This window comes from Hordeum vulgare, chromosome 2H (genome assembly GCF_904849725.1).
Source record: "Hordeum vulgare subsp. vulgare chromosome 2H, MorexV3_pseudomolecules_assembly, whole genome shotgun sequence".
Lineage (NCBI taxonomy): Eukaryota > Viridiplantae > Streptophyta > Magnoliopsida > Poales > Poaceae > Hordeum > Hordeum vulgare.
The window spans coordinates 651,711,396-651,738,339 of NC_058519.1; positions in this window are offsets into that span (position 1 = coordinate 651,711,396).

Below are 26,944 nucleotides of genomic sequence, written 5' to 3' on the forward strand. Positions count from 1 at the left end.
GTGCGCAATTTTGTATTCTTTTTTTCCTACTTATAAAGATTGAAAATGATGATGAATTCGCATGTGGACCCAATAAAATCCATATACAAATAAAATACACCTGTACACACACGTGGAACTAGCAAACCATGCAAGTGTTCCTTAAGAAAAAGCTTTCAAGAGATACAAATAAACAATATTGTTACTCACACGTGGGACTTAACACAAATAAACAAATATGCTAATACTGAGACCAACTTCATTGTGAAGCGCATAAATAACAGACACAAAAAATGGGCCTCTAACTCGAAATCATAGTATTGATTTTAGGTTCTCTTCCCAATCAACTCTTCCAGTCCTATCTTCTATGGCATAGCATTAGAGAGGAATACATTGTGATTTTGATGTGGCGATAGATCTCATCCTAGTATCCTATCCAAGACCTTGTGCATTCAACTTACTAATGTCCATTCGCCTATGTTTTCAAATTTCAAATGTTGTCTCACTTGACAACTTGCGAAGGGCCTACTACAATGTCACATGGTCTTTCACAGTATTTCCGCTCTCATTTTAATCGTGAATCATACAATGGTTGCAGGACCCTAACGACTTTCAACCATCTCCTAAGTTTGTGCCCTCACTTCTTATCTTCTTGTTTTGACTTCATAGCAATGCATGGGCATCTTTTTGAAAAAAGCAACAGGCGTGCGTTTGTTGGGGAACGTCGCATGGCAAACAAAAAATTTCATGCGCGCACACAAGATCTATTCATGGTGATGACCATTTACGAGAGGAGAGAGTGCATCTACATACCCTTGTAGATCGCTAAGCGGAAGCGTATATAATGCGGTTGATGTAGTCGAACATCTTCGCGATCCAAATCGCATTCCGTCCCGTGATCCCTTCACGATCCGTCCCGCGATCTCATCACGATCCATCCTGATCTAGTCCCGAACAGACGGCACCTCCACGTTCAGCACACGTACAGCTCGATGACGATCTCCGCCTTCTTGATCCAGCAAGAGGGAGCAGAGAGGTAGCTAAGTTCTCCGACAGCCTAACGGCGTGGCGGCGATGGTGGTGGAGCTGATCCGCAGGGCTACGCCGTGCACTGCCGAACCAGTCTAGAGAAAGAACGAACTAGAGGGAGGGAGAGGGGCTGCGCCTTAGATTATGGTCAAGGATGCCCTCTCTCCCCTCTAATATATATAGGAGGGAGGGGAAGTGGTGTGGCGCCCTAGGGTTTTCCCTAGGGTTGGCCGGCCAAACCAAGAGAGGAGGAATCCTCCTCCAACAAGGGAGGTGGAGTCCTACTCCTAGTAGGATTCCCTCCCCACTTGGCCTCCTCCCATCTCCTTGGCGCAAGGGCCTTTAGGGGCTGGCAGCCCAGCCCACTAAGGGCTGGTGCGCCACCTCTTTGGCCCATGTGGCCCCTGGGGTTGGTGGATCTCTCCCGATGGACCCCCGGAACTCATTCGTCATACCCGGTACACTACCGTAAATGTCCGAGACCATTTCAGAGCCCAAACACCTTCTTCCTAGATATCAATGTTCGTCTCCGGACCATTTCGGAACTCCTCGTGACGTCCGGGATCTTATCCGATACTCCAAACAACCTTCGGTGACCAACATACATAACTCAACTATACCGAAACGCCATTGAAGCTTAAGTGTGTAGACATGACCGAGACACTCTCCGGTCAATAACCAATAGCGGGACCAGGATGCCCATATTCGCTCCTACATATTATACGAAGATCATTATTGGTAGAACATCTATGTCAAGGACTCAGTTAATCCCGTATACTATTCCCTTTGTCCATCGGTATGTTACTTGCCCGAGATTCGATCGCCGGTATCTTCATACCTAGTTCAATCTCGTTACTGGCAAGTCTCTTTACTCCTTCCGTAATACAAGATTACATAACTAGCTACTTAGTCACATTGCTTTCAAGGCTTGTTATGATGTTGTATTACCGAGTGGGCCCCGAGATACCTCTCCGTTACACGGAGTGACAAATTCCAGTCTTGATCCATGCCAACCCAATAGACACCTTCAGAGATACCTGTAGAGCACCTTTATAGTCACCTAGTTACGTTGTGATGTTCGATACACACAAGGTATTTCTCCGGTGTACGAGAGTTGCATGATCTCATGGTCATAGGAACATATACTTTGACATGCAGAAAACAGTAGCAATAAACTGACACGATCATATGGTACGTTCATAGTTTGGGTTAGGAAACCTTGACCATCTTTGATCAACAAGCTAGTCCTTCAGAGGCTCACTAGGGATAGTATGTTGTCTATGTATCCACACATGTATTTAAGTTTCCAATCAATACAATTCTAGCATGGATAATAAATGATCATCATGAACAAGAAAATATAATAATAACCAATTTATTATTGCCTCTAGGGCATATTTCCAACAGTCTCCCACTTGCACTAGAGTCAATAATCTAGTTCACATCACTATGTGATTGTAATGAATCTAACACCCATACAGTTCTGGGGTTTGATCATGTCTTGCTTGCGAGATAGGTTTTTAGTCAACGGGTCTGAAACATTCAGATCTGTATGTACTTTACAAATCTCAATGTCATACTCTAGATGCTTCTACCATGCTTCACTTGGAACAATTCCAAATGACTGCTCCACTATATGAATCAGGTTTACTACTCAGAGTTATCCAGAATAGTGTCATAGCTTGCATTGATGTAACCCTTTAGGACGAACTCTTTTATTACCTCCATAATCGAGAAAAATTCCTCAGTCCACTAGTTACTGAGGATAACTGTGACCATTGTTCAATGATTCAATCCTGGATCACTCTTTGTACCCCTTGACAGACTCATGGCAAGGCACACATTAGGTGCGGTACACAGCATGACATACTATAGAGCCTATAGCTAAGGCATAGGGGACGACCTTCGTCCTTTCTCTTTCTTCTGCTGTGGTCGGGCTTTGAGTCTTACTCAAATTCACACCTTACAATACAGTCAAGAACTCCTTCTTTGACCGATCCATTTCGAACTGCTTCAAAATCTTGTTAAGGTATGTATTTATTGAAAGTTATATCAAGCGCCTTGATCTATCTCTATAGATCTCGATGCTCAATGTTCAAGTAGCTCAACCCAGGTTTTCCTTTCAAACAACCCTTTATGCTTTCTAGAAATTCTACATTATTTCCGATCAACAATATGTCAACCACATATACTTATTAGAAATTCTATAGTACTCCCACCCACTTTCTTGGAAATACAAGTTTCTCATAAACTTTGTATAAACCCAAAAGTTTTGATCATCTCATCAAAGTGTATATTCCAACTCCGAGATGCTTGCTCCAGTCCATAGAAGAATCGTTGGAGCTTGCATGCTTGTTAGCATCCTTATGATCGACAAAACCTTCTGGTTGTATCGCATAGTACCTTTCCTCATGGAAACCGTCGAGGAAACAATGTTTGACATCCATCTGCAAGATTTCATAATTAAAAATATGCAGCAACTGCTAACATAATTCCAACACACTTTAGCATCGCTACGGGTGAGAAAGTCTCATCGTAGGCAACTCCTTGAACTTGTCGGAAACCTCTTTGCAACAAGTCGAGCTTTCTAAATGGTGACATTTACCATCATCGTCTGTCTTCCTGTTAAAGATCCATTTGTACCTAACAGCCTTACGACCATCATGTAGTTCTTCCAAAGTCTACACTTTGTTTTCATACATAGATCCTATCTCAGATTTCATGGCCTCCAACCATTTGTTGGAATCCAGGCCCACCATCGCTTCTCCATAGCTCGTAGGTTCATTGTTGTCCACCAACATGACCTCCAAGACAGGATTACCGTACCACTCTAGAGCAGTTCGTTTCCTTATCGACCCACGAGGTTTGGTTGTAACTTGATCCTTAGCTTCATGATCACCATCATCAGCTTTCCACTTCAACTAGTGTAGGCACCACATGAACAACTTCTTGCGCCTTCTACTCTTTGGTTGAAGTGATGGTTCAATAACCTCATCAAGTTCCATCATCCTCCCACTCAATTCTTTCAAGAGAAACTTTTCTCGAGAAAGGACCCGTTTCTAGAAACAAACACTTTGCTTTCGGATCTGAGATAGGAAGTATACCTAATTGTTTTGGGTGTCCTATGAAGATGCATTTATCTGCTTTGGGTTCGAGCTTATCAGGCAGAAGCCTTTTGACATAAGCATCGTAGCTTGATGACTCATACGTCTCCAACGTATCTACAATTTTTTATGGTTCCATGCTATTATCTTGTCAACTTTGGATGTTTTATATGCATGAATATGCTATTTTATATCTTTTTTGGGACTAACCTATTAACTCAGTGCCAAGTGCCAGTTTCTGTTTTTTCCGTGTTTTTGACCCTTTTTCAGTCGGAGTCCAAACGGAATAAATTTTCGCGATGATTTGTTTTGGACCAAAAGAGACCCCCGAAGCTTTGGAAGAAGGCCAGAAGAGCCACGAGGGAGTCATAAGCCCAAGAGGCGCGACCCCCCTAGGCCGCACCTACCAGGCTTGTGACCTCCTCGTGGGCCCAACCGACGTAATTCCACCGCTATAAATTCCTATAAATACAGAAACCCCCAAATAGAAACCTAGATCGGGAGTTTCGCCGCCGCAAGCCTCTATAGCCACCAAAAACCAATCTGGATCCCGTTCCGGCACCCTGCCGGAGGGGGAGTCCATCTCCGGTGGCCATCTTCATCATCCCGGCAATCTCCATGACGAGGAGGGAGTAGTTCTCCCTCGGGGGTGAGGGTATGTACCGGTAGCTATGTGTTTGATCTCTCTCTCTCTCTCTCATGTTCTTGAGATGTCATGATCTCGATGTACGGCGGGCTTTGCTACTATAGTTGGATCCAATGATGTTCTTCCCCCTCTCCCTTCTTGTAATGAATTGTGTTTTCCCTTTGGAGTTATCTTATCGGATTGAGTCTTTAAGAACACTTGATGTATGTCTTGCACGTGTCTATCTGTGGTGACAATGGGATATTCATGTGAGTACTTGATGTATGTTTTGGTGATCAACTTGCTGGTTTCTTGACATCGGGAACCTATGCGTATGGGTTGGCACACGTTTCGACTCTCCGGTAGAAACTTTGGTTCACTCTTTGAAGTTCTATGTGTTGGTTGAATAGATGATTCTGAGATTGTGTGATGCATATCGTATAATCATGCCCACGGATACTTGAGGTGACAATGGAGTATCTAGGTGACATTAGGGTCTTGGTTGATGTGTGTCTTAAGGTGTTATTCTAGTACGAACTCTATGATGGATTGAACGGAAAGAATAGCTTCGTGTTATTTTACTACGGACTCTTGAATAGATCGATCAGAAAGAATAACTTTGTGGTGGTTTCGAACCCGACAATAATCTCTTCGTTTGTTCTCCGCTATTAGTTACTTTGGAGTGACTCTTTGTTGCACGTTGAGGGATAGTTATATGATCCAATTATGTTATCATTGTTGAGAGAACTTCACTAGTGAAAGTATGAACCCTAGGCCTTGTTTCCACGCATTGCAATACCATTCGTGCTCGCTTTTACTATTAGTTACCTTGCTATTTTTGTAATTTCAGATTACAAAAACCTATATCTACCATCCATATCTTGTATCACCATCTCTTCGCCGAACTAGTGCACCTATACAACTTACCATTGTATTGGGTGTGTTGGGGATGCAAGAGACTCTTTGTTATTTGGTTGCAGGGTTGCTTGAGAGAGACCATCTTCATCCTACACCTCCCGCGGATTGATAAACCTTAGGTCACCCACTTGAGGGAAAATTGCTACTCTTACAAACCTCTGCACTTGGAGGCCCAACAACATCTACAAGGAGAAGGTTGTGTAGTAGACATCAAGCTCTTGTCTAGCGCCGTTGCCGGGGAGGTTAGCGCTTGAAGGTATATCTTTATATCTTGCAATCGAATCTTTTAGTTTCTTATTTAGTCTATAAAAGAAAACTACAAAAAATGGAATTGAGGTTGCCTCATATGCTTCATCTTTTCAATGTCTTTCGTGAGAATGATGGGAAGGAAAATTGTGCTCAAGTTCTAGAAGAAGAATTACATAGAATGCTTGGCATAAAATATGTGAATGATGAGCATGATTGCAATATAGTTGGTATGAATACTTTGAATATCCATGATGCCAATGATGATTGCACCATTCATGATGAAAATGTTTCCTATAAGCATGTCGATTTCTGTGGAGTGCCTAGAGTTTGCAAAAATATACCAAAAAGGGAAAATAGATTTTGCAAGAGGCATAAGTATTTATAAACTAAATGGTTGCATGAAAGGCTAGCTTATTGTGCTGAAGAATTTTATTTTCTTCGCCTTACTTGTGATCTTTGCAATGAAAGATGCCATTTTAATTTCCAATGAAATTTTTTTCATGATCAAGTGGTGCCCAAAAATTGTGATAACTTCATTACCCTCGAGCATCGTAATGAACTTAGTCTACTTTTGGGGTATGAAGACATGAAACATAAAACTAAGAGCCTTCGAGATTGGGCTATCATGAAAGTGCTTGATTTTGATCTAGAAGAAATCTATTTATATTGTGCGGTGAATTGCATTGAGAATCCCTACATTGCCAATTACTTAAAGACAAGGAAACAAATAGAAGATAAAGATAATACTAACGAAGGGGAAGAGGTTTCCCAATACCCTCCTATTATCTCTTATGATGAATCAGGTAATGAGGAGGAGCTTTCTATTCAACCAACCTCTCCAAAAAGAAGCTTGGAAGAATTAAGTAAATCTTCACATGGGGTGAAGAAGAAGAAAAGAAGAAAAAGTAAAGGTAAAGAGGTATCTCTCCCAAATGATGTTGCTCCTACTATTGATATGCCTCATGAGAATGAATTAAAAATAAATGTGGAGGATGACAATAATTGCTATACTCTTGGTGCTATTCATACTATTAATGATGAGAGTGATTATGTCTATGATATGCAAAACCACAAGCTTGGGGATGCTATGTTTGACGAGAATGACATGTTTGAGAATATATTTGCTACAATCAAAGTTTGTCCCAAGCTTGGGGATGCTTCGTTAAATGAAGATGATCCTTTCAGCCCCCCACTTTGAGCGATCAACTTTACTATGACTTTTGCATACCTCCTATCTATGATGATTATTGTGATGATACTTATGCTATAGAGAAGAATGATGATAAAACTTGTCACAATTATGAGTACCCCTTTGCTAAACCTTGCCTTTTCAATGTGGAAACTATTTGTAGTATCCAAGTCTTTTATGGTACTCCCACTACTATTGATGAGAATGGATTTCCTTATGTGGAGAGTAGTAAAATTTCTATGCTTGTATATCATGAAAAGAATGCATTAAGTGTTGGTTATATTGTTGAATTCATTCATGATGCTACCGAAAATTATTATGATAGAGGATTGATACGTCTCCATCGTATCTACTTTTCCAAACTCTTTTGCGCTTGTTTTGGACTCTAAATTGCATGATTTGAATGGAACTAACCTGGACTGACGTTGTTTTCAGCAGAATTGCCACGGTGTTGTTATTGTGCAAAAATGAAAGTTCTCGGAAAGTCCTGAAAATTTACAGAGGATATTTCTGGAAAATATGAAAAATACATGCGCAAAGATCCACCGGAGGGGATGGGCCAGTGGGCCACAAGCCCTGTTGCCTCGCCCCCCCTGATCGCGGCAACCAAGCTTGTGGGGCCCACGTGGCTCTGCCGCCCCCAAATTCAGCTCTATAAATTCACTTTCGTCCCGAAAAAAAGAAGAGAAGATTTCATCGCGTTTGCGATACGGAGGCGCCGCCACATCCTGTTCTTCATCTCGAGGGCAGATCTGGAGTCCGTTTTGGGCTCCGGAGAGGGGAAATCGTCACCATCATCATCATCAACCTTCTTCCCTCTCCAATTCCATGAAGCTCTTCATCGTTCGTGAGTAATCTATTCGTAGGCCCGCTGGACGGTGATGAGTAGGATGAGATCTATCATGTAATCGAGTTAGTTTTGACGGGATTGATCCCTAGTATCCACTATGTTCTGACATTGATGTTGCTGCTACTTTGCCATGCTTAATGCTTGTCACTAGGGCCCGAGTGCCATGATTTCAGATCTGAAATTATTTTGTTGTCACCAATATATGTGTGTTTTAGATCCGATCTTGCAAGTTGTAGTTACCTACTATGTGTTATGACCCGGCAACCCCGGAGTGACAATAATCGGAACCACTCCCGGTGATGACCATAGTTTGAGGAGTTCATGTGTTCACCAAGTGCTAATGCGTTGTTCCGGTTCTTTATTAAAAGGAGAACCTTAATATCCCATAGTATCCTTTTGTACCCCGCTGCCACGGGAGGGATGGACAATAGATGTGATGCAAATTCTTTTCCCTAAGCACGTATGACTACACACGGAATGCATGCCTACATCACATTGACGAACGGGAGCTAGACACATATCTCTCCATGTTATAACGGTTGCATGATGAATGTCATTCAAACGAATCACCGACCCATTGCCTGCGAGTTTGTCCCACTGTTGCTGTTACTTGCTTTGCTCTGCTGTTGTTACTTGTTTTGCTCTGCTGCTACTTGCTACTGTTGTCACTACTGTTGTTCCTTGCCACTGCCGTTACTCGTTACACTCCTGCTACCTGCTACAATATTTTTTCTCGCACCGTTGCCGGGAAAGACTATTTCCCATCCACGGGCAACTTCTGGCGCCATTGTTACAACCGTTAGGAATAGTCTGCCGTCAACAGATCGTTTCTGGCACCGTTGTTATCATACTACTTTGCTCCTGATACTTTGCTTGCAGGTACTAATCTTTCAAGTGTGGTTGAATCTGACACATTCAGCTGCTAATACTTGAGAATATTCTTTCACTTCCCGTCGAGCGAACCAACTAATTTGGGTTGAATACTCTACCCTCGAAAACTGACGTGATCCCACGCGTTGGTGGGCCATTGCAAGACAATTGCTAATTGTTGAGCAACTGGGAGCAGTTCTTTTGTGGCTCCGTTGCCGTGGAGGCATCAAGTGAAGAACACGTCAACAACATTTTTCTAGTGTCGTTGCCGGGGACTGCTAGCAGCATTTTTCTGGCGCCGTTGCCGGGGAAATATAGCTATATTCTCTGAGCCACTTGGGATTTATATCTGCTGATCACTATGAAGAATCTGAAAGATCCAAAAACCAAAGTCTTGCCCTCAACTACGAGGGGAGGTAAGGAACTGCCATCTAACTCTGCACTTGATTCACCTTCAGTTATGAGTAAGTTTGCGACATCACCTCCTGCTAGAAATCTTGATATGTCGCCTCTGCTTGATGATGCTTATGATGCTACTATGCCTGATACTGCTAGAGATGCTATGCCTGATACCGCTAGAGATGCTATGCCTGATACTGCTAGAGATGCTATGCCTGATACTGCTAGAGATGCTATGCCTGATACTGCTTTGCCTAATGATGCTAGAGATGCTACTTTGCCTGATGTGCCACTAGGGGTATTCCTTGATGCTCATATTGCTAGAGTTACTGCGAATGCTCGTGATGCTTCTGAAACTGCCGATACTATTGAGATAGAACCTCCTTTTGTTCCTGCTAGATCTAGCTCTCCTAGATATGAATTGCCTGATATACCTGAGGGTTATGTTATGGAGGGAGAGATAGCTGAGGATTTTCTTGCGTGTAAGGATGCCTATGCGCTGAGAAATTACTTCTCAAGTGGAAGGAAAAATCTCTGAAAGCTAGGATGAAATACGACCCGAAGTTTGCCACTTCACCTATCTTTATCACCGAGAAGGATTATGAGTTCTCTGTCGACCCTGAGATAATCTCTCTAGTCGAATCTGATCGTTTCCACGGTTATGAGTCTGAGACGGTCGTAGCCCATCTTACCAAACTACACGATATAGCAACCCTTTTCACTAGTGAGGAGAAGATCCGCTACTACTATATCCTTAAGTTGTTTCCTTTCTCTCTAAAGGATGACGCTAAAGCCTGGTTCACTTCTCTTGCTCCTGGATGTGTGAGTAGTCCCCAGGATATGGTCTACTACTTCTGTGAGAAATATTTCCCTGCTCATAAGAAACAAGCTGCCTTGCAGGAAATATACAACTTTGCTCAACTCAAAGAAGAGAGTCTCCCACAAGCTTGGGGGAGGCTCATCCAGCTACAGAATGCTTTGCCTGATCACCCTCTTAAGAAGAACGAGATACTTGATATCTTCTATAACGGACTTACCAATGCTTCTAGAGACCACCTAGATAGTATGCGGGTTCTGTTTTTAGGGAACGAACTCTAGAACAAGTTGAGATCCTACTGAATAACATCTTGATCAACGATAATGCTTGGACTATTCCCGAACCACCTCCTAAGACAACTTCGAAGAAAAGAGGTATTCTATTCCTCAGTCCCGAAGATATGCAAGAAGCCAAGAAATCTATGCAAGAGAAAGGCATTAGATCTGAAGATGTCAAAAATCTACCACCTATCGAAGAGATCCATGGTCTCAATAACCCGATACCGGTAGTAGAAGTAAATTCTCTACGTAGGTTTGATGAGAGTGATATTCCTTTTGATAGACCTGCTAGCCTATGCTTTGATGAATTTGACAACTTTGTTGCCAAACAAGAGAGTTCCAATGATTATGTTAGCAGACATTTGGAACAAAGTACTTGTATGCTTAGTCATTTAAGTGCTTGTGTAGACAGAAATGTCAATGATCTGAAGCTTCTGAGTAAACATGCCTCTATGATTACTACTCAGGTAGAACAAGTACGTAAAGCTCAGAATGACTTGCTCAATGAATTAAATGACAACTCTGTCAGAGTCATTACTAGAGGAGGCAAAATGACTCAGGAACCTTTGTATCCTAAAGGCCATCCTAAGAGAATTGATCAAGATTCTCAAGGAATTAATGCTGATACACCCAGTCATCCTAAGGCGAAGAAGAAGGATGATATAAACCTACATGTTAGTTCACCAAATACTGCCACACCTGAAGAACCAAATGATATTTCTGCGTCTGATGCAGAAACACAATCTGGTGATGAACATGAACCTGGTGACAATATGGACAGCGATGATCATAATAATGCTCAACCTAGCAATGATAAGGATGTGGAGATTGAACCTACGGTTAATCCTGATAACCCACAACCTAAGAGATACGATAAGAATGACTTCACTGCTAGGAAGCATGGTAAAGAAAGAGAGCCATGGGTTCAGAGACCTATGCCCTTTCCTCCTAAGCCATCCAAGAAAAAGGATGATGAGGATTTTGAGCGATTTATTGAAATGATAAGACCCGTCTTTTTGCAGATGCGGTTACTTGATATGCTCAAAATGTCTCCGTATGCCAAGTACATGAAAGACATCGTGACCAATAAACGGAAGATACCAGATCTTGAGATCTCCACCATGCCTGCCAATTACACTTTCAAAGGTGGAACTCCTAAGAAACTTGGTGATCCCGGCGTGCCCACTATACCTTGCTCCATTAAAGGAAACTACATAAGAACTGCCTTATGTGACCTTGGAGCCGGTGTTAGTCTTATACCTCTCTCTCTTTATCATAGACTTGAACTGGATAAGTTGACACCCACTGAAATTTCTCTGCAAATGGCTGACAAATCAACTGCTTTCCCCGTCGGCATTTGCGAGGATGTGCCTGTCGTGGTTGCTAACACCACTGTCTTAACAGACTTTATTATCTTGGATATTCCTGAGGACGATGCCATGGTTGTCATCCTCGGAAGACCCTTTTTAAACACTGCAGGGCCTGTTATAGATTGCAACAAAGGTAATGTCACTTTCCATTTCAACGGTAATGATCATACAGTGCACTTTACGAAGAAACGATATCAAGTACATTGCATCAATGCTATCGAAAAAAACTTCATCGATTCTTATTGGAAGCTTTGAATGCCCTATTCCTCGTGTCAAGATGAAGTATGATTTGCTTGTTGGGGAGATTCATATCCCCATTGAGGTAACTTAGTGACTATTCAAAAATTCTCCGTTCTCTTTTGTGATTCGGAAATTTTTTGTCATAAGGATTTGATCAACCCCATTGACGGATTTCTTTCGATGACCATGAAATGGATGAATCAAACAGTCACATACCTTTGTTTTAAGCTTTCACTTTCTGTTGCTTAGAAGAAAAATGATAGATTTAGTTTAGTTTTCCCTGTTTTCTGTTTTAGCGTCCCGGAGAAAAGTACCCCAAAATAAAAATTATCCAATGGTCCTGAAATCTAGTATGATTTTTTCTGGAATATTTGAAAAATACTGCGACTGAGAGTTGGCCTGGGGGCCGCACCAGTGGGCCACAAGCCCTATCACCACAGCCACCCCCTGGTCGCGGCAAGCAAGCTTGTGGGGCCCACAGGGACCCCCTCCACGCATTCCAGCTCCCATCCTCTTCCTCTACCTCTAGAAAATATCGTTTCGCAGCTCAAACCTGTGTTCTTGGTCATTTGGCTATGATTTTCGATCTCCTTGCTCAAAGCACCATTCTCTGAACCGTTTTGGGGAAATTACTCCTTGGTAAGTGACTCCTCCATTGGTCCAATTAGTTTTTTCTCTAGTGCTTTATCCTTCGCGTATTCTTGCTACCTTGGTGACCGTGTTCTTGAGCTTGAAATGTTGATTTTAGCTTGTCCCAAGTAGTTTTAGCGCGTGATACGGTTTCTAGGCGCTAGTAGGAGTAATTGCTACGAGTTTGGTTGATCTCTATTCACTTTTCTCTTGAACTTCAAAACTTTCAGCAAAAAGAAATTATGTTCAGGTGGAAGTTTCATGGTGGTTCCTCAAGTAAGAAGGGTCCCCGTCTTTCTATTCCGGAGCCCGAACCTTATCAACTAAGGGATGCACCGGTGCAACCATGTGAATGGCCTTCCGATGAGTTCATGATCGAAGCAGGCTTCAAGGATGAGTTTGATACACTTTCCCGCAATGCCGGGTTAGAAGAATTCCTCTCAGATAAATGTGAACAGTATGCTATGCTCACTGCCTCTTTCGTGCGTAGATTTAAATTTTCAGTTGGCCGTGACTCATCCATACTGTTTGATCTGTATGATATATCCTACGCCATGGATTTGGAGGATTTCAATAGGATTTGCAAAATACCCAATGGGGGTAATCTTAAAGAACCTGCTAAATCTTCAGTTAGAGATTTTGTCTCTAGTATAACTGTTGGAGAAACTAGAGACATCACGCAAGCTACCATAGGAAGCATTCATTTCCCTGCCTTGCACTACTTTGCCCTCTTCATAGGTAGATTCATTAACGGTAAGGTTGAACATTGTCACCTATGCGCATCCGACCTTAGTATCCTTAAGAGCACAGTTACGGGTGAAAAAAGCTTCAACATGGGAGCTATTATAGAAAGGAGGCTGAATAAGAACGCTATTGAGGGGGATTTCTTTGGTGGCATCTATGCCACTCGCATAGCAAATTTTCTTGGAGTACCCATCCACGCAAGAGATCCCCCGCTCCATACAGCTTTCCTTGACCGCGTCGCTATGACACGCTACCAGTTCCTTGAGAGGGATGATGAATCCCTCCTATACCCATTGATATCTAACCGGCAGCGTGTCTTCCATATTACCCTTCCTGCTCCTGCTTTCTTTGACTTTCAAGTAAAACGGAGATACTATATAACCATAGGAGAGGCAGAGGAGTATGAGAGGGAGGCAACGACTGCTTGTCTTCGTGAGGCAGCTATTCAGGCAGTGGCTGCAGCGCTCCCGTATAACCCCGATTACGATTTTGGGTTTCGCCAGGACAATCCTTGGGAGTATACCAAGCTATGCCAAAAAGCCTAAGCTTGGGGGAGTACGTGTTCTCACCGACTTTACATTCATGCTTATGCTTTCACTTTGTTAGCTGGTGTTTACACTTTGCCACTGTATTATCCATGCTAGTTTATTTTTGTTTTCTTGTTTTCTTGTTTTGTGTCCTTTTGAGAAATCCGAAAAAGATTTTCCTTTCTTCTTTTAATGGTTGGGAGATTTCCCATGTAAATAGTTTTCTTTTCTTTGGGTCAAGGTAGAAGATATTGGTTACAATGTTTAGTGGCTTTTGCATGCATACATGTTTAGCTTTCAAAGAGCCATATTACTTTGTCTTCTCCTTTGTGTTTGCATGCAGATTCAGCTTAGTCAAATGCACGAGCACTCTTATTATTGTTCACATCGTTCGATCATGCAAGTGAAAGGTAATGATGATGATATATGATGAAGTGACTGAGACTGGAAAAGCTGGTATGAACTCTATCTATTTTGTTTTTGTATATATGACGAGCTTGTCGTCCCAGATTCAGCTTTGTTGTGAGAGAAACATGTTTGCAATGACAACTTAGAGATCATAGTTTCTGATGCCATGCTTAATTAGCTAGGAGCTTATAATGGTTTGTCTTGAATGCCAACATAGATTTTGAGATGACTATGATGTAGTATGATAGGATGGTATTCTCCTTTGAATGATTCAAGTGGCTTGACTTGGCGCATGTTCATGCATGTATTTGAAACAAAATCAACATAGCCTCTATGATGTTCTTGTTCATGGTGATTTATATCCTGTTCATGCTTGCACTCCATGTTACTCAAACTCATTGCATCCTGATGACTGTTGTCGCTCTCTAGTTGGTCGCTTCCCAGTCTTTTGCTAGCCTTCACTTGTAATAAGCGGAATACTGCTTGTGCATCCACTTCCATAAACCCAAAAGTTTTTCCATGAGAGTCCACCATACCTACCTATTTGCGGTATTTACCTGCCGTTCCAAGTAAATTTGCATGTGCCATTCTCTAAACCTTCAAGAAATAATCTGTTTTGCATGCCCGAACCGCTCATGTGGTGACAGGGGGCTATTGGTATCTTCCATGTTAGGCGTGTTATCCTCGAGTGTTTATTCATTGTCATTCACGAGAAAGGGTCCGGTAATTGGAATGCCTAGTTCCACGCCTAAATCGAAAACATAACTGTAAAACAAGACTCCCCCCGGATTGATGTTAGTATGGACGGTACCCGAGGATTCGGCTAGCCGTGGAGTGTGGTTGATTGGTGGTGGGGAAGTTAAAACTTTACTTTTCAGTTTGGGAACCGCCTATAGCATGAGTAGCATGGAAGATATTGAGAACTCTTTGTCATTGCATTGACAATGAAAGCATGCCACCCAAAATTATTATATCTGTTTTCAAAGCTTGAGCTCTGGCACCTCTGCAAATCAATGCTTCCCTCTACGAAGGGCCTGTCTATTTATGTTCCTATTGAGTCATCCTCTTATTATATAAGCACCAATTAGAGAGCACCTCTGTCATTTTTATGCTTTGTTTTTGATTGATATTGAGTATGACTATGACTGGATCTTCGTTGCTATGAATTACAATGTTTAGTCAGCCCTTGATCTTTGAAAGTGCTCTGCATTTATGTTTTGCGGTCTCAGAAAGAGCTAGCGAGATACCACCTATTCATATTGCTTCATGCTTGTTTTGATTGAATTGTTGGTATCTGAAACTCATTATTATTTGCTCGCTAGCTGATTATGCCATTGATATTAGTTTACCGTGAAACCTTTGTGTCACTTTCTTATGTGGTTCACTTGTGATCTTGCTGAAATTCTGGTTATGAGTTAGACATAGTTGCAACAACAAGATCAAACAGAGTTTGTCAAAGTTTCTCTTTCTCTTCCAGTTTGTCAACTGAGTTGCTTGAGGACAAGCAAGGTTTTAAGCTTGGGGGAGTTGATGCGTCTCCATCATATCTACTTTTCCAAACTCTTTTGCCCTTGTTTTGGACTCTAATTTGCATGATTTGAATGGAACTAACTTCGACTAACGCTGTTTTCAGCAGAATTGCCAGGGTGTCATTTTTGCACAGAAATGAAAGTTCTCGGAACGTCCTGAAAATTTACGGAGAATATTTCTAGAAAATATGAAAAATACCTGCGCAAAGATCCACCGGAGGGGATGGGCCAGTGGGCCACAAGCCATGTTGCCGCGTCCCCCCTGGCCGTGGCAACCAAGCTTGTGGGGCCCATGTGGCTCTGCCGCCCCCAAACTCAACTCTATAAATTCACTTTCGTCCCGAAAAAAATAACAAGAGAAGATTTCATCACTTTTGCAATACGGAGGCGCCGTCACATCCTGTTCTTCATCTGGAGGGCAGATGTGGAGTCCGTTTTGGGCTCCGGAGAGGGGAAATCGTCGCCATCGTCATCATCAACCTTCTTCCCTCTCCAATTCCATGAAGCTCTTCATCGTTCATGAGTAATCTATTCGTAGGCTCGCTGGGCGGTGATGAGTAGGATGAGATCTATCATGTAATCGAGTTAGTTTTGACGGGGATTGATCCCTAGTATCCACTATGTTCTGAGATTGATGTTGCTACTACTTTGCCATGCTTAATGCTTGTCACTAGGGCCCAAGTGCCATGATTTCAGATCTGAAATTATTTTGTTGTCACCAATATATGTGTGTTTTAGATCCGATCTTGCAAGTTGTAGTTACCTAATATGTGTTATGACCCGGCAACCCCGAAGTTACAATAACCGGAACTACTCCCGGTGATGACCATAGTTTGAGGAGTTCATGTGTTCACCAAGTGCTAATGCGTTGTTCCGGTTCATTATTAAAAGAGAACCTTAATATCTCGTAGTAACCTTTTGGACCCCGCTGCCACGGGAGGGATGGACAATAGATGTCATGCAAGCTCTTTTCCCTAAGCATGTATGACTACATACGGAATGCATGCCTACATCACATTGACGAACGGGAGCTAGACATATCTCTCCGTGTTATAACTGTTGCATGATGAATGTCATCCAAACGAATCACCGACCCATTGCCTAAGAGTTTGTCCAACTGCTGTTGTTACTTGCTTTACTCTGCTGATGTTACTTGTTTTGCTCTGCTGCTACTTGCTACTGCTATCACTACTCCTGTCCCTTGCCATTGCTGTTACTCGTTACACTGCTGCTACCTGCTATAACACTTTTCTCCCACCGTTGCCTGGAAAGACTATTTACCGTCCACGGGCAACTTCTGGCGCCATTGATACAACCGTTATGAATAGTCTGTCGTCAACAGATCGTTTCTGGCACCGTTGTTATCATACTACTTTGCTACTGATACTTTGCCTGCAGATACTAATCTTTCAGGTGTGGTTGAATCTCACACATTCAGCTACTAATACTTGAGAATATTCTTTCACTTCTCGTCAAGCGAACCAACAAATTTGGTTTGAATACTCTACCCTCGAAAACTGTCGTGATCCCACGCGCTGGTGGGCCATTGCAAGACAATTGCTAATTGTTGAGCAACTGGGAGCAGTTCTTTTCTGGCTCCGTTGCCGTGGAGGCATCAAGTCAAGAACACGTCAACAACATTTTTCTAGTGTCGTTGTCGGGGACTGCTAGCAAGGATCATATGCTTCTACATATTGCAATAATATCAAGCTTCCTTTCCATGTGTTGAAACTTTTGAAGTCATGTTTGTTTTATCTTCCTATGCTAGTTGATTCTTTCTCTAATAAATTGTTTGATCACAAAATCCCTATGCATAAGAAGTGGGTTAGACTTAAATGTGTTAGTCATATGCTTCATGATGCTCCTGTTATGTTTCAATTTTTATCTTATGTGTGAGCATCATTGAAATCATCATGCCTAGCTGGAAAGGGATTAAAGAAAAGTGCTTGTTGGGAGACAACCCAATATGTATCCTTGCTGTTTTTGTGTGTTCGCATGATTAAGCTACCATATTAATCATGTTTATTGCCTTAGTTTCAGTAAAGTGTCAAGTAAAGCCTTTATGATTAGTTTGGATGATAGTTGTTTGATCATGCTGAAAAAGACAAAAACTTTGCGCTCGCGAAATCATTTCTAATTTATATCCAGAGAGTGCTTTTAGGTTGATTCTTCTTTCTGCTAATTGATATACAAATTTCCCTAATTGTCATAATTTTTGAAAAAAATTTGAGGTGCAGAAGTATGGTCATTGTTCAGATCATTACAGACTGTTCTGTTCTTGACAGATTCTGTTTTCAATGCATAGTTTGCTTTTTTGGTGTTTCCATAGATTATATTGAGTAATATAATTTGTGGAAATAGCAAGATATAGTAGGCATTGTGTGAAAATAATTATGAGTCTTGTTTTGATAGTACCCAAGTGATTGATTTGCTCGTTATCATACTAACCCATCTCACGAAGTTCCGTTAAGTTTTGTGTTGTGAAGTTTTCAAGTTTTGGGTAGAGTTTCGATGGGCTATGGAACAAGGAGTGGCAAGAGCCTAAGCTTGGGGATGCCCAAGGCACCCCAAAGCCATATTCAAGGACACCCAAGAGCCTAAGCTTGGGGATGCCCCGGGAAGGCATCCCCTCTTTCGTCTTCAATCCATCGGTAACGTTACTTGGAGCTATATTTTTATTCATCACATGATATGTGTTTTGCTTGGAGCGTCGTGTATTATAGGAGTCTTTGCTTTTTTGTTTTGTCACAATCATGCTTGCTGCACACCTTTTTGAGAGGGACATGCACTAATCGTGAATTTGCTAGAATACTCAATGAGCTTCACTTATATATTTTGAGTTAGGCAATTTAGCTCGCATGTGTTTCACTTATATCTTTTGAGCTAGATAATTTTGCTCTAGTGCTTCACTTAAATCTTTTTAGAGCACGGAGGTGTCATATTTTGTAGAAATAAAAACTCTCGATCTTCACTTATATCTTTTTGAGAGTGCTCTCTCTAAGTAACTTGGTAATTGGCATGTGCTATGAAATTAGTCGTAAAGATGATAGGCATCGAAAGAGGATACAATAAAAACTTCCATATTCATGTGCATTGATTAGTAAGACAAGCTTGATTCCTCACAATTAGTTTTGACATATGGATACAATGATATTAGAGTAATGTTAGTAGGGTGTTGTGAATCTAGAAATACTTGTGTTGAAGTTAGTGATTCCCGTAGCATGCACGTATGGTGAACCGCTATGTTAGGAAGTCAGAGCATAATTGATTTATTGATTGTCATCCTTTGTGTGGCGGTCGGGATCGCACTATGGTTAACACCTACCAACCCTTCCCCTAGGAGTATGCGTTTAAAACTTTGTTTCGATTACTAATAAAAACCTTCGCAATAAGTATATGAGTTATTCATGACTAATGTGAGTCCATGGTATAGATGCACTTTCACCTTCCACCATTGCTAGCGTCTCTAGTATCGCGCGACTTTCGCCGGTGCACAAACCCACCATATACCTTCCTCAAAACAGCCACCATACCTACCTATCATGGCATTTTCATAGCCATTCTGAGATATATTGCCATGTAACTCCCACCATTCCGTCTCATGACATATGCCATCACTTTCATATTGCCATTGCATGATCTTAAGATAGCTAGCGAGATTTTTCAATGTCATACGCTAAGCTAGATCGTTGCACATCCCTGTACACTGTCGGAGGCATTTCCTATAGAGTCATCATTGTTCTAAGTATTGAGTTGTTAGTAAATAAAAGTGTGATGATCATCATTATTAGAGCATTGTCCCATGTGAGGAATAACAAAAAGAGGCCAAAGATGCCCACCAAAAAATGAAAAAAAGGCCAAAGAGCCCAAACAAAAAAATGAGAGAAAAAGAGAGAAAGGACAATGCTACTATCTTTTTCCAGACTTGTGCTTCAAAATAGCACCATGTTCTTCATGATAGAGAGTCTCTTGTTTTGTCACTTCCATAAACTAGTGGGAATTTTCATTATATAACATGGCTTGTATATTCAATGACGGGCTTCCTCAAAATTGCCCTAGGTCTTCATGAGCAAGCAAGTTGGGTGCACACCCACTAGTTTTCTTTTTGAGCTTTCACACACTTATAGCTCTTGTGCATCTCTTTCATGGAAATCCCTACTCATTCACATTGATATGTATTGATGGGCATCTCCATAGCCCATTGATACGCCGAGTCAATGTGACCATCTCCTCCTTTTTGCCTCACAACCTCTACTACACTCTATTCCACCTATAGTGCTATATCCATGGCTCACGCTCATGTATTGCGTGAGAGTTGGAAAAGTTTGAGAAAGTAAGAGTGAAAAAACAATTACTTGGCCAATACCGGGGTTGTGCATGATTTAAATTCGTTGTGTGGGGATGATGGAGCATAGCCAGACTATATGATTTTGTAGGGATAACTTTCTTTGGCCTTGTAATTTCAAAAGTTCATGATTACTTTGCTAGTATGCTTGAAGTATTATTGTTTTCATGTCAATAGTAAACTATTGTTTTGAATCTTACGGATCTGAACATTCATACCAGAAGAAAGAAGTTACAAAGAACAAATATGTTAGGTAGCATTCCACATCAAAAATTCGGTCTTTATTACTTCCCTACTCGAGGACGAGCAGGAGTTAAGCTTGGGGATGCTTGATATGGCTACAACGTATCTACAATATTTGATGGTTCCATGCTATTATCTTGTCAACTTTGGATGTTTTATATGCATGAATATGCTATTTTATATCTTTTTTGGGACTAACCTATTAACTCAGTGCCAAGTGCCAGTTTCTGTTTTTTTCGGTTTTTGACCCTTTTTCAGACGGAGTCCAAATGGAATAAAACTTTCGCGATGATTTTTTTGGACCAAAAGAGACCCCTGAAGCTTTGGAAGAAGGCCAGAAGACCTACGAGGGAGTCACAAGCCCAGGAGGCGCCCCCCTAGGCCGCACCTACCAGGCTTGTAACCTCCTCGTGGGCCCAACCGACGTAATTCCACCGCCATCAATTCCTATAAATACAGAAACCCCCAAAAATGAACCTAGATCGGGAGTTCCGCTGCCGCAAGCCTCTGTAGCCACCAAAAACCAATCTGGAGCCCGTTCCGGCACCCTTCCGGAGGGGGGAATCCGTCTCCGGTGGCCATCTTCATCATCCCGGCGATCTCCATGACGAGGAGGGAGTAGTTCTCCCTCGGGGTTGAGGGTATGTACCAATAGCTACGTGTTTGATCTCTCTCTCTCTCGTGTTCTTGAGATGTCATGATCTTGATGTACCGCAGGCTTTGCTACTATAGTTGGATCCTATGATGTTCTTCCCCCTCTCCCTTCTTGTAATGAATTGAGTTTTCCCTTTGGAGTTATCTTATCGGATTGAGTCTTTAAGAACACTTGATGTATGTCTTGCACGTGTCTATCTGTGGTGACAAAGGGATATTCATGTGAGTACTTGATGTATGTTTTGGTGATCAACTTGCGGGTTTCGTGACATCGGGAACCTATGCATATGGGTTGGCACACGTTTTGACTCTCCGGTAGAAAATTTGGGGCACTCTTTGAAGTTCTATGTGTTGGTTGAATAGATGATTCTGAGATTGTGTGATACATATCGTATAATCATGCCCATGGATACTTGAGGTCACAATGGAGTATCTAGGTGACATTAGGGTCTTGGTTGATGTGTGTCTTAAGGTGTTATTCTAGTATGAACTCTATGATGGATTGAATGGAAATAATAGCTTCGTGTTATTTTACTATGGACTCTTGAATAGATCGATCACAAAGAATAACTTTGTGGTGGTTTCGTACCCAAAAATAATCTCTTCGTTTGTTCTCCGCTATTAGTTACTTTGGAGTGGCTCTTTGTTGCATGTTGATGGATAGTTATATGATCCAATTATGTTATCATTGTTGAGAGAACTTCACTAGTGAAAGTATGAACCCTAGGCCTTGTGTCCACGCATTGCAATACCATTCGTGCTCGCTTTTATTATTAGTTAGCTTGCTGTTTTTGTAATTTCAGATTACAAAAACCTATATCTAACATCCATATTGCACTTGTATCACCATCTCTTCAGCGAACTAGTGCACCTATATAACTTACCATTGTATTGGGTGTGTTGGGGACACAAGAGACTCTTTGTTATTTGGTTGCAGGGTTGCTTGAGAGATACCATCTTCATCCTACGCCTCCCGTGAATTGATAAACCTTAGGTCACCCACTTGAGGGAAAATTGGTATTGTCCTACAAACCTCTGCACTTGGAGGCCCAACAACGTCTACAAGGAGAAGGTTGTGTAGTAGACATCAATGACCCATAACTATAGGGGATCTATCGTAGTCCTTTAGATAAGTAAGAGTGTCGAACCCAACGAGGAGCAGAAGGAAATGACAAGTGGTTTTCAGCAAGGTATTCTCTGCAAGCACTGAAATTATCGGTAACATATAGTTGCGGGATAAGATAATTCGTAACGGGTAACAAGTAACAATAGTAACAGAGGTGTAGCAAGATGGCCCAATCCCTTTTGTAGCAAGGGACAGGCCTGGACGAACTCTTATATAAGGTAAAGCGCTCGCGAGGACACATGGGAATTTATGTCAAGCTAATTTTCATCATGTTCATATGATTCGCGTTCGCTACTCTCATAGTTTGATATGTGGGTGGACCGGTGCTTGGGTGCTGTCCTTACTTGGAAAAACATCCCACTTATGATTAACCCCTCTCGCAAGCATCCGCAACTACGAAAGAAGAATGAAGACAAAGTCTAACCATAGCATTAAACTGGTGGATCCAAATCAGCCCCTTGCGAAGCAACGCATGAACTAGGGTTTAAGCTTCTGTCACTCTAGCAACCCATCATCTAATTATTACTTCCCAATGCCTTCCTCTAGGCCCAAATAATGGTGAAGTTTCATGTAATCGACGTTCACATAACACCACTAGAGGAAAGACAACATACAACGCATCAAAATATCGAACGAATACGAAATTTACATGACTACTTATAGCAAGACTTATCCCATGTCCTCAGGAACAAACGTAACTACTCACAAAGAATAATTATGTTCATGATCAGAGAGGTATTGAATAGAATTAAGTATCTGAACATATGATCTTCCACCAAGTAATCCAACTAGCATCAACTACAAGGAGTAATTAACACTACTGGCAACCTTACAAGTACCAATCGGAGTCGCGAGACGGAGATTGGGTACAAGAGATGAACTAGTGTTTGGAGATGAGCTGGTGCTGATGAAGATGTTGATGGAGATGAGTCCCCTCCGATGAGAGGAGTGTTGGTGATGACGATTGCGACGATTTCCCCCTCCGGGAGGGAAGTTTCCCCGGCAGGACGGCCTTGCCGGAGCTCTAGATTGCTTCTGCTCAAGTTCCGCCTCTTGGCAGCGGCGTTTCTTCCCGAAAGCTCTCTCTTTATTTTTTCTGGGACGAAACCCTCCATGAGGGGTAACACGGGGCCCATGAGCCCCCCCAGGTGTGCCTAGGAGGGTGGGGCGCGCCTGGCTGGCTCGTGACCTCCTGGTGGCTCCCCTCCAGTATTTCTTCCGCCCAGTATTTTTCATATATTCCAAAATAATTCCTTGCTGATTTTCATGGGTTTTGGAGTTGTGCAGAATAGGTATCTCAAACTTACTCCTTTTCCAGCCCAGAATTCCAGCTGCCGGCATTCTCCTTCTTCATGTAAACCTTATAAAATAAGAGAGAAAAGGCATAAGTATTGTACCATAATGTGTAATAACAGCCCATAATGGAAAAAATATCAATATAAAAGCATGATACAAAATGGACGTATCAACTCCCCCAAGCTTAGACCTCGCTTGTCCTCAAGCGGAAGCCAAGATCAATAAATATGCCCACATGTTTAGATATAGAGGTGTCGATAAAATAAAATACAGACATGCAGGAATCATGATCATATTTAGAACAACAATATCGTCATATAATCTCTTATGCTAAAGTGACAATTCCTTCACAATGTAAAGTATGGATCAAGAACCTTATTGAGAATTAACAACCAATAGTCTTTAGTCATTGAAGCAATTGCAATTTATCATAACATCGGAAAGAGTCAAAGAAGAGCTTGTAAAACAAATCCACATACTCAATCATCTTTTAGTCTTCTACAATTGCTAAAACTCACACGGTACTCATGAGATCAAAGTTTCAGTTGGACATAGAGAAAGATAGGGGCTTATAGTTTCGTCTCCCAACTATTTACCTCAAGGGTAATGTCAACAATAATAATTCATGATTACTTACTTAAAAGTTGATATATGAACATAGATATTTCCCTAGCACATGACGCTTGCCAAGATAATGGCAAAATAAGGAATTGGTGTCGATCACCATGACTCTTTTAAAGATAAAAAGTAAAGGTACAAGATAGTCCCTTCGCAGAGGGAAGCAGAGGTTGTCATGCGCTTTTAAGGTTTGGATGTGTGATCTCTTAGTGTGAAGGAACGTCACTTTATATTGCCTCCTGTGATAAAGAACTCTATTATGCAGTCTGTCGCTTTTATGTATTCCTCATCACAGGTTTGTACAAAGCTTATTTTCCACACACTAATAGATCATATGTATTTAGGGAGCAATTTTTATTGCCTGCACCTATGACAACTTACTTGAGGGATCTTATTCAATCCATAGGTAGGTATGGTGGACTCTCATGGCAAAACTGGGTTGAGGGTTTATGGATGCACAAGTAGTATCTCTACTTAGTGCGGAAGTTTTGGCTGATATGAGGTGGAAGCAAGTGTCACATGCTAAGGGATCTCTAGTCATATAACATTGTTCGGAACCAAGCAAACATAATTCATTATGTTGTCTTCCTTGTGCAACATCTACTTCTTAGCATGTAATAGTTTAATGAGTGTTCACAATCATAGACGGTGTCAAAGGTGATATATTTATATGTGAACCTCTCTTTCTTTATTACTTCCTATTAGTTGCAACAATGACCAAGGTCTACGTTTGTCAACCCACAACAAGTTTCCAGCAACATTATTTTTATATGTGAAACGACCACTTCCCATAGGATCATCACATGATCTTTCATGCTTTTGTTCTATTATTATTCTTTTCTTCAGATCATGGCATGAAGGAAAGCCCTTAACTTAAACACTCTTTATTATATAACTCATGAACTCGATTACATTGGGGGTAACACAAAGGAAAACTCAAGCCTAGATCATACTAAGAACTTTATTCTACTAGATAAAGATATTACCAAAAAGGATCGAACTAAGATAAAGGAAAAGGCAAAAGATGTGATGGTGATACGATATCGGGGCAACTCCCCCAACCTTGACACAAGCCAAGGGGAGTGCCCATACCCATGTGTTTAATTGTCTTCCTTCAGAGGTGATGGTGGTGGAGTAATCCTGTCTTTTAGTTCCAAGAGGGCCATCCATCTTCGATTTATACTTTGGAGCTCTGTGATTCGTTTCTCCAGCAAAATAACTTCACGGGTGAGATAAGTATTGCGAACACGAGTTATTTCACATAACCTCAAGAGTTCGATCAAGGATGGGGATAGCAGGTGGAGGTAGGGTTGGAGGAAATCCTCTTCCTCAGCTTCTTCCTTGTTGAGCACATATTGCCCTTCATCCCACGCCGAATTCTCCTCCTTAGTTTTGCCATTGGTTTCTTCCAGCAGATCTTCCTTAGCCTCCGTGACTTCCACCCTTTTAAAATCAGCATTTAATTCTTCATAGACTTGAGGGAAATCGTTCTCCCCGACAGATTCCTGAGACGACATCCTTGCCCTAAATCCGCTGCTGAAACAGGCTCGAAACAGAAACAGAGGATATTTGCGTGATACGAGGGTCGGACCTTTCGGGAGATTATATATTGAATTTTTACCGACCATACAGAGTATTCCACAAGAAAACGGAGTCCGGGAGACACACGAGGTGCTCACGAGCCCCCCAGGCACGCCCAGGGGGGTAGGGCGCGCCTGGCAGGCTTGTCACCTCCTCGTCCGCTTTCCAGACTACTTTAAATTTTTCTATTTTTCTAAATATTCCAAAACGGAGAAAAATTGTTATTGGAAAAGTTTTAGAGTCAGTTTACTTACCATATCACATACCTCTTCGTTTTTGGAGTCTGAAAGAAGCTGGTATATATCCCTTATGTACTCCTCCGGAGTTATGGTATTAATAATATTGCTTTCAACATTTATGGGAGTACCTGAGATATAATGCTTGATTCTTTGCCCATTTACAACTCTCAGAAAATTACCTCCCGCGTTGTTGATTTTTATGGCACCGGAACGATATACTTCCTCAACAATGTAAGGTCCTTCCCATTTAGAGAGAAGTTTGCCAGCAAAAAATCTCAAACGAGAATTGTATAGCAAGACACAATCACCTACATTGAACTCACGTTTTTGTATCCTTTTATCATGCCACCTCTTAACTTTTTCTTTAAACAACTTGGCATTTTCATATGCCTGAGTTCGCCATTCATCAAGTGAGCTAATATCAAATAACTTGTTCTCACCAGCAAGTTTGAAATCAAAGTTGAGCTCTTTGATTGCCCAATAAGCCTTATGCTCTAGCTCAAGAGGTAAATGACATGCTTTACCGTAAACCATTTTATACGGAGACATGCCCATGGGATTCTTATAAGCAGTTCTATAAGCCCACAGTGCATCATCAAGTTTCTTAGACCAATTCTTTCTAGACCTATTAATAGTCTTTTGCGAAATTAATTTAATTTCTCTATTACTTAACTCTACTTGACCACTAGACTGAGGATGATAAGGAGATGCAATTATATGGTTGACATCATACTTAGCAAGCATTTTACGGAAAGCACCATGAATAAAATGTGAACCACCATCAGTCATTAAATATCTAGGGACTCCAAATCTAGGAAAAATAACTTCTTTAAATATCTTAATAGAGGTGTTATGATAACCACTACTAGTTGGAATAACTTCTACCCACTTAGTAACGTAATCAACAACAACTAGAATATGAGTATACCCGTTGGACTTTGGAAAAGGTCCCATAAAATCAAAACCACAAACATCAAATGGTTCAATAACAAGTGAATAATTCATAGGCATTTCCTAACGTTTACTGATATTACCTATTCTTTTACATTCATCACAAGACAAGACAAACTTACGAGCATCCTTGAAG